Source organism: Pistacia vera, unplaced genomic scaffold, assembly GCF_008641045.1.
Source record: "Pistacia vera cultivar Batoury unplaced genomic scaffold, PisVer_v2 Contig94, whole genome shotgun sequence".
Taxonomy (NCBI): domain Eukaryota; kingdom Viridiplantae; phylum Streptophyta; class Magnoliopsida; order Sapindales; family Anacardiaceae; genus Pistacia; species Pistacia vera.
Genome location: NW_022196823.1, coordinates 1418843 through 1426664, shown reverse-complemented (window position 1 = coordinate 1426664; position 7822 = coordinate 1418843).

Below are 7822 nucleotides of genomic sequence, written 5' to 3'. Positions count from 1 at the left end.
TAAAAGGCACTAAGCAAGAATTAGGAGACACAAGCTTGGCCATGATCCTTTTAAACTCATTAACAGAAGACTACCAAGTAGTCAAGAAGGCTTTACAATACTCTAGTACTGTCCCTAGTGTAGATCTCATCATAGTAGAACTAAAAGCCAGGGAGTTAGAGTTGAAGGTTCAGAAAAGAAACGGAAATAATATGTTTGTAAAGGATAAAACAGAACTAGGAAGTTCCTCTAATGGCATGCAAAGAAACACATGGTCTAAGACTAAGAAGAAAGGAAAAGGTACTAATAAGAAAGGGGAGCCTAGGAAATGTTTTCCTTGTAATAAAACTGGTCACTTAAAAGAGAATTGCTATGATTGGATTAGAAAACAAAAGTCAATAAACACTGAGAGTAAGTAGCTTGTGCAGGGAATAATGCTACTAACCCAGAAGTACTCACTGTGTCTAGGACAGAACAAACTCAAGATTGGGTGTTAGACTCAAGATGCTCATTTCACATGAGCCCTAACAGAGATTGGTTCCAGGACTTTAGGGGTGGTGAATATGAAACTGTTTTTATGGGTAATAACAACACTTGCAAAGTGTTAGGAATAGGAAATATAACCCTAAGATTGGATGATGGAAAGCTCATAATATTGTCTAATGTTAGATACATCCCTGAATTAAAAAGGAACCTAATATCCTTAGGTACTTTAGATGAATCAGGATACAGTTATAAAGTTGAAGGGGGACGTATTAATGTGTTTAAGAATAACCACATTGTGTTGAGGGGACTGAAGAAAAATGGGTTGTATCTATTGTGTGGTTGTTATCACCCTGAGAAAAGAAATAATGTATTGGTCTCCTCTAACCTAAGTGTAACTGATAAATGACACCTGAGGCTAGGGCACATGAGTCAAAAGGGTATGAACATCCTTAGCCAACAGGGTTTGCTTGGTAAAGATAGGATAACCTCTCTAGACTTTTGTGAAACATGTGTATTAGGAAAGCAACATAGAGGTAGCTTTATTAAAGGCACACACCTATCTAAAAATTGCTTAAACTACCTTCATGCAGATCTTTGGGGACCCGAGAGAGTTAGGTCTCATGGAGAAAATACATATTTTCTCTCCATAGTTGATGACTTCAGTAGGAAGGTATGGGTCTACCTACTGAAGTCCAAAGATGAGGCTTTGACTAAGTTTAAAATTTGGAAAACACTTGTGGAGAATTAGGTTGACAGAAGAGTGAAAGCCTTAAGAACAGATAATGGATTGGAGTTTTGAAATGTGAAGTTTGATAACTACTGCAAAGATCAGGGTATTTTGAAGCACATAACAGTTAGGAAAACCTCTTAGCAAAATGGGGTTGCTGAGAGGATAAACAGAACCCTGTTAGAAAAAGTTAGGTGTCTCATGTTTACTTCAAGCCTTCCAAAAACCTTTTAGGGAGAAGCTTTGACTACTGTTGCTTATCTAATAAACAGAAGCCCAAATAGTTCCATAGAATTCAAATGCCCAGAATCTAAGTGGTCAGGGAGGGACTTGAATCTAAGCCACCTAAGGGTGTTTGGGTGTGCTGCATATGCACACACGAGTGATGGAAAACTAGAGTCTAGGTCTATAAAGTGTGTACTCCTAGGATACCAAGAGGGCACTAAAGGCTATGGGCTGTAGGACAGAACTGCCCCAAGGGTAAAGATCATAGTAAGCAGAGATGTAATATGTAATGAAGGGGATTTCCCTTGCAAGTCTACTAACAATGATGCAGGTTCTCCAAGCAACAATGAAACTCAACCAGGTCAGCCAGACACCACACCAATCAAGGTGGAGGCAACCAGCATGCAACTAGAGGTTACCCAGTTAGAAAATGAACCTGCACCAGAAGAAGAAACATTACCTGATGCACCAGACCAAGAAGAAGGTGAAATAGGAGAGGCCCAATACCCCTTGCTTGATGAACTGTAGGAATACCAACTAGCAAGGAATAGGACCAGAAGGGAGATTAGGCCTCCAGAAAGGTATTCATATGCAGAGCTTATCTATACAGCCTTACTGGCAGGAATTGAAGTATTGAGAACAGAACTTGAGTCATATTTAGAAGCAATGACTTCAAAGGATATGGACAAATGGTGACAAGCAATGACAGAGGAAATGAATTCCCTAAAGGTAAACGGGACTTGGTCCCTTGTTCCTAAACCTAAAAATCAAAAAGTTTTTTAGTGTAAATGTTTGTATAAGATTAAGGAGGGTATAGCAACAAATGAACCCCCTAGATACAAAGCTAGACTGGTGGCCAAAGGGTACACCCAAAAGGAGGGCATAGACTTCAATGAAGTCTTCTCTCCCGTAGTCAAATACAAGACCATTAGGATGATGTTGTCTGTTATAGCTTATCAAGACCTAAAGGTAGAGCAACTTGACGTAAAAACAGCTTTCCTACATGGTGATTTAAAATAGCAAATCTTCATGGTTCAGCCAGTAGGCTTTGTAGATAATCAAAGGCCAGACCATGTTTGTAGGTTGCATAAGTCCTTATATGGCCTTAAGCAGTCGCCCAGACAATGGTATGAAAGATTTGATACCTTTATAATCAACTTAGGATTCACTAGGAGCAAATACGATAACTGTTTTTATTTTGCACTGAAAGATAACATGCCCATTTACCTTCTGCTTTATGTCGATGATATGCTCCTGATTAATAAATTAAAGTCCAAGATAACTGAATTAAAAGTCAGACTCAACTCTGAATTTGATATGAAAGACCTAGGAGTGGTTAAGAAAATTCTTGGAATGTTCATAGATAGGGACACAAGCAAGAGTACTCTAAAAATCCATCAAACATCATATCTGTAGAAATTAGTCTCTAAATTTGGAATGTTTGACTGTAAGCATGTGTCAATGCCCCTTGCAAATCATTTTGTATTGTCTAAGTCACAGTGTCCTAAGAGTCTTTCTAAAACCATTCAAATGGAGGTTGTTCCTTACTCTAATGTGATAGGATCAGTAATGTATGCAATGATTAATATTAGACCAGATTTAGCCTTTGCAATATCTCTGTTGAGTAGATACATGTCAAACCCAAGGAGTGATCACTGGATTGCTCTAAAATGGGTGCTCAGATACATTAACAGTACAGCATGTATACGCTTAGAATATTGTAAAAGAACATCTACACTTGATCTTGTTGGGTTTGTGGATTCAGACTTTGTATGTGACAGGGATAGCAGGAAGTCAACTACAGCCTATTGTTTAACACTTGGAGACTGCATCAGTTGGAAATCACAACTCTAGCCCCTAGTTGCTCTCTCATCGACTGAAGCAGAATATCTAGCCCTGGCTGATGGTTTCAAGGAAGCCATATGGATGCAAGGACTACTGACAGAAGCTGAGCTGACTGATAGCAGAGTGACTATCTTCTCAGACAGTCAAAGTGTTATATTGTTAAGCAAAAATCCTATCTATCATGAAAGAACAAAACATGTGGACGTAAGATTTTATTTCGTCAGAGACCTAATCACCAAAGGATTGATTGAGCTAAGAAAGGTTCCCGCTGAAGAAAATCCAGCAGGGATGGGAACAAAAATTGTCACTCCAGCAAAGTTCAAGCATTGCATGAACTTGCTATTTATGAAATAAGCAGAAGACAACCGAGCTATGAGGGAATCAATTGAGGTAAACTGCACTAAAGAGAGTCAAATGGGGAAGTTGGTTTCAAGTCTTCAAGGTGGAGATTGTAAGTGTGAAGACTGAAACGATGCCGTGTTACTTAACTAAGTAATACGCTGTTGTTTCAGGATAATAGAAGAATCAATTTGGACCATCGGTCATCTTGAGATCCAACGGCTCAATTAGTCTAATTCTGGTCAATTGTATTTAAGCAAATGAGTCTTCAGTCTTCAAAGAGAGCTTCTCGATCGATATGTTGTTTAAAGGAAATTGCTCTCTTAGGGTTTTCGTCTAGTTTTGAAATCGTGATCGTTGTAACTAATTTGAGTGATTGTGTTAGTCATTATGGGAGAGGGTTATTGTCTCTCTAAGGGCTGGGGAATCTTAATGTTATTTCTCTAGGTTAGTTGTTACAAGATTGATTGATTTCGGCGTTTCTTTCTTGGATCATTTGATTTGGAGTCTGTAATTTGTAAACTGGTTCTTAATAGTGCAGTGAGCTTCTCCTGTTTCCGGAGCTCAACGTGGACGTAGCCTTCCCATTTGATACGTTTACAAGTCCTAAAACACTTGTAAACATGAGTGGACAAGGAATTGCAAGTCCTAAAACACTTGTTAATTCGGTTGAATCAAAGAATTTCATTCCAAGTCCTAAAACACTTGGATTGTGGAGTGTGGAAAGCATTGGAGGAGATTCGGCCCAAGCAAGTCCCAAGGGGAGAGAGAGCCCAAGCACTTCGGCCCAAACCATTTCAAGTCCAAGCCCAACAAAGGAAGCTCAAGTCCACCAAGAGAGAAGCCCAAGTGTTGAAGTAAGCCCATTCGGCCCAATGCTCATTCCAAAGGGGAAAGTCCACTTGAACCCTTATTGGATCCAATTGCAAGATCTTCAAGGCCCAATCTCTTGCACCCTTATTAGTAGACTTGATTAGGATCATTGATCAAGTTTTGGGCTAATAAAGTTAGTTTTTTCAACTAATAGGGTGGTTAAAGACATGAACCCTAGAATTAGGGAATCATGTCCCTTTTTTGCATTAAATGGGTATGGCCTTAATTTTGAATGGAAGGCTTGTAATTTTTGTGTAATATTTATTATTTTTCATTTTCTTGTAATGTATTTGTTGATTACTCTTTTAACCTTGTAATTGCCTATATAAAGGCAACTATTCTCCTTGTAATGGTAGTTCATGAAAATTATCAAAAACTTGGTTTAACCATTGAGAGAACTTTGTGTTCTTATTGAGATTTCTTTATCCAAGTCTTGGCAAGGAGATTTGGTGGTGAATCGATTCAAGTTGGTGTAGAATTCCTTTATGCTTGAAGTGTTCATTCTTGTCTTAACCTAAAATTTGCAAGTAAGTGCAACATTGCTTCCATTTGTGTTTGGCCGAATTTGAGCTTTAGTTTAGGGCATATTTTGTGTTGTTTGTTGTTGAAAATTGGTTGGATTTGGATCACCATTCTTGGAAAGGTGAACCACGGTAAAATTGTGGTGTTGAATCTTTTTTGTGATTGCTTGATCTGTTAGTTTTGTTAGGTTTGTGTGTGTGTTTTTACAACAAGTGTCTTCCATGGCTTCTATGGTAGACTTGTCAAGGTTATGTTTGCTATTAAATCCATTTTCATTTCTTTTTTGCCTCTTCTTGCTACCACTGTTCTTTGTCAAATAATTGTATCTGTGATTATTGCCTTTTTTGTGATTGTGGTGTTTTTGGTCGTTAAGTTCGTTAAGTTTGTTGGTTTTCAGTGTGAGTACTCGTACTCTTCTCCCTTCTTTGTAGGGTGTGTTTTGCTCCTCATTACTTTTTTATTGTTGATTTTGGTTTATTTGCAAGTAAATTGGGCTTTGGTGTCTGTGGTAGTGGTGGTGGATCCAGCTGGGGGTTTAAGCCATTGAAGAGAAGTACAAATTTGGTGGATGGATATAGATTTATGGCTTTGTCTTTGAGTTTATGTTTTGCATTTTTTGTTGGGATTTTAATTTGGAGCAGCTTGGATTTAGTTTCTCGTTTTGGTGGTATCAGTAACGGGTGGAGTTGGGCATTTGTGTTACAAATAGTGATTGCTTCAACATTGCTGATGTTGTTGTTCCTTTACAACATTGTGGCGAATACAGTGTTGTATATGTATTGCAAAGCTATACATGGAGAACTTGCAATGGAGATTGCTGAGGAATTTTCCAAGGAATATGTGAGCTTACCTTTTGATAATGGGAAAGTGCCTCATCTTGTTTCTATTACTTATAATGGATACTAGGTTCTCTGACATTTATTTTTTGTTTGTACTTTGTAGTTGGTAAGTCGTGTACTATCAGAGCAAAAGTATGTGAATATGTAAAAATCTGAGTTGTGATCAATCTTTGAGTTTCTTGTGCTTCATTTTGGTCGGACCTGCAATTCTAATTAGGTTAATTCGTAATAAACTTTCTATGTCAATGCCATGTCCGTAGCTTGTCAGTGAAGATGGAACTACGTATATTTGCTAGAACACTGACTGATCTGGAAACTTCTGTATTTTCATAAATTTGTTGAAGCAGAACTACATAAAACAGTATTTGCAAGTTCAATTGACTGCACAGCTTTATAATCAGGAATCAGGAATTAGGAATAGAACCTCATCCATCATCCATCTCAAGACTATATAACTCATCGCACAAATACAAAAGGATAATACTATACTTATAACCCAATCTTATAAATTTTCTCTCACAACTCCAATGTGAAAATAATTGATCAGCTCGTAATTAGGTCCCATCAGCTCACTATGGGTCCCACTTATCCAATTGCGAGTTGATCAATTGGGAGCTGACATATCGGGATTATGAGAGAAAGTTTTCTAAAATTGGATTATGAGTCAATCTTTACTAAATACAAAAATGGACACAAAGCTAGTAACATCAACTCTTAATTAAGCCTCTTAATTTTTATTTACTTATTTTAAGCAACAATTCAATGACCTATTAGTTTGTGTGTTATGGACGGTTTGGACAAGGATTTATTTGTCAACGTCTTCTAATTTTAGGATGGGATCGACCAAAACTTATTTGTATATTAAATAATAAAATTTAGACTAAACAACATTTTCCCACCCGAGGTTTGCCTTAATGACACTTTTCCACCCAAAAAACTTCAAAATACCACAACCCCGCCCAAAGTTTATATTCCGTTAAATACTCAAATATACTTCACTTTCTCAACTGGGGTTTGACAAGTTACTAGGAGTCAGGGTAAGAGGGGTTTGTAGAGTAGAGGTCGGTGGATCCAATAGTGGTGACCGATTGAATATTCGTCACCAGAAATCAGCTAAGAACAAAAAACCCTAGCTTTGTGGTGGCTGATAATAGGCAAGAAATCATATGTCGGAGTGAGAGGGATTTTGTAGAGAGGAGATTGGAGGTTCAAATGGTGGTGACAGAGAAAATTTTCACTACTGAAATCGGCTTTGAGTATTAACAGAATATTAACTTTGGGTGGGAAAGTGGTAAGCTGCAACTTTTTGTGTGGGAAAGTGTCATTAAGGAATACCTTGGGTGGGAAAAAGTTGTTTACTCTTAATTAATAATATACGTATATATAATCCAAAATTATTTTGTTTGACCAACCAAAACTTAATTATTGATTTCTTCATCATATCAAAAGTCAAGACAAAGACTTATTCATCTTCTAGTTTTAATTAAGAGTAAACGACATATTCCCACCTAAGGTTTTGCGAAATCCCAAGTTGGTACCCCTGGTGGCCTGGTTGCATTTATTCCAGATTCTTACACTTAAAGCGACAGAAAAGTGTTTGATGTAAAGATAAAGGGGTAAATTGATCATTTTGCAGGAGGCAACACACGTTAGCAGATCGCCACTTCTAACAGTGCTTAGGCACACGTTAGCAGACATCACCCTCGACGTTTTCGACGATTCTTCCACCCAAAATCATCCTTGTCACCACCATTTGAACCCTCATCCTCCCCTCTACAAAACCTTATCATTCACAACCCCTTATCACTCGCTAATCGCCAACCACGACAGCTGCAACATGCAACTATTTTTTATCGATTTTTTATCGTTTTGATTGGTGACAACCACCATTTGACTCATCGCATCCCCCCGACAAAACCCCTAACCTTCTCGGCCACAAAAACTCATCGTTTGCCATCCACCATTTCACCAAAAACACGATGAACAC